Below are 1,898 nucleotides of genomic sequence, written 5' to 3' on the forward strand. Positions count from 1 at the left end.
TCCGCGAGAGAGCAATATTCAATTAACGCACGCACCGGCGAGCCACGTTTCTTGAAGGCCATGCGTAGACTTCACATCATCCCTAGATGGCGCAGCGTGCCCAGGCGGAAACAGGCTGATGTATGCTGGAACTGGGCTGGTTATGCGGTTGACATAGTGGTACTAGCGGACAATGCAAGCGATTGGCAGAGAGTAGTGGATATGTGTCGCAATGAAGCGAGAAATATTGGCCCAATGTTTAGCCCAGAGAGACCAGGAATGTTGAGCGTTAGTGAGAAGGCTAGTAATGATGTGTTGCCAATGGAACAGCAAATCATGCCTATAATAAAGCAATATAAGTACCTGTGTGTTTACAGACCTACTCAAGCATCCACCAGGATAATCTAAGATGCAGCGTGAGTGGAATGCCGCAGTAATGGAACAAAGAGCATTTTGGGGCTACAATGAATACGCGAGGGTGAGATAACTTCGAAAGGAGTAATGGGGCCAGCGCTAAGGTTCGCAAATTTCATTCTGCGAGTAAAATCAGACTCCTTGTGGTGGCTGCAAGTTAACCAAAGATCGGTAGGTAAGTTGATTTTGAGGGCCCACTGTAAAACCGCAGATGAGGCAATGCAGGCTGATATGTGTTGGGCCTCTTTCGAAGTGGAAGTAGCGGAGAGCGACATTAGTTTTGAAGAAAGACTCGGGAGGATGGATGAACATAAATCGCCGTGCAAATACCTGTACCTGAAAAGTGAGGATACAAAACGGAGGAAGCGATCAAGAAAGTCAGAACCCAAGAACAGGGTGCTTACCAACTATAAATTAAAAATGTTCGCTTACAACCTGCCCCATGTTCTAAACACGTATAAACTCACAATAGGATATAACAAAGCTGAGCTGCGGAAATATTTTGTTGAAATGTGATTTTATGTCTTTTTTTATGTTTTGCTTGATTATTCCTATTTAATTCTGAACATTTGTATGACCTTATGACGTTTCTATTTTCGATTTCATTGTTTAAATTTTTTTTGCAATAGATTATTGGACTCTGTATGTATAACTGGTGAATGTTTTCTCTTTATTGACCGTAACTATTGTATGTGTGTTTGATTTCTGTACCACTCGTGTACTATTGCTTGTAGGGGTTTTCTGGACATAGTCGAGCTGCTCATGCAGCTTTTTGCCAGAAAACCCTCCAGTTGAACCTGGAAAATAAACTTACTTACTTACTTACTTACTTACTTACTACTAATAGAACGTGTAAATAGAGAGCCAAGAGTCGTCATTAAAGAAAGTGACAGAAACAGAGACAGTAAATTACAGTCGACACAACAATCGAGATGAGTAAGAGACGTTTAGAGTATTGATGCAAAAAATACCAGGGAGGAGATTGATAGGATCGGATCCGTTACAGGGAAGGGTAATTATACAAGGCAGATGTAGAGGTATTAAGGAAGAAAGAAAATCTCGAGGGCAGATAGGCAAAAATTCCAGACCGCGATAAATGTGGTAAAAACTGATTAGATCAAGCGGACTAGGCGACCGTTTATTGCGACCTCGTGTTAAAAGGGGCGGCAATAAATCATTATCACTGAGCTATGAGAGAGGAGCTTTACTGCATACACGCCTTATAATGAGACGTTTCGGCATTGGCAATACGGTGTGCCGCTGCATGGCTTCAATGCTAAGCGCAGTAACGCGGACATTAATCGTGAGACGGGTTCTGCCATGATCTTTTTCTCTGTACGTTGTACGTATAAGGCGTAATTAAAGATTGATATATTGATTAATTGATTTATTAAATAGTCATGCCGCTAGACGAGGGGTTAACATATAGGAAAATTCAAACTGAAAGAACGGCACAACGAGTTCCTCATTTTAGGTTTTCGTTTACCATTTTCTTTTCTTCTCAA

Source organism: Dermacentor andersoni, chromosome 6 (assembly GCF_023375885.2).
Source record: "Dermacentor andersoni chromosome 6, qqDerAnde1_hic_scaffold, whole genome shotgun sequence".
NCBI classification, from domain to species: Eukaryota; Metazoa; Arthropoda; class Arachnida; order Ixodida; family Ixodidae; genus Dermacentor; species Dermacentor andersoni.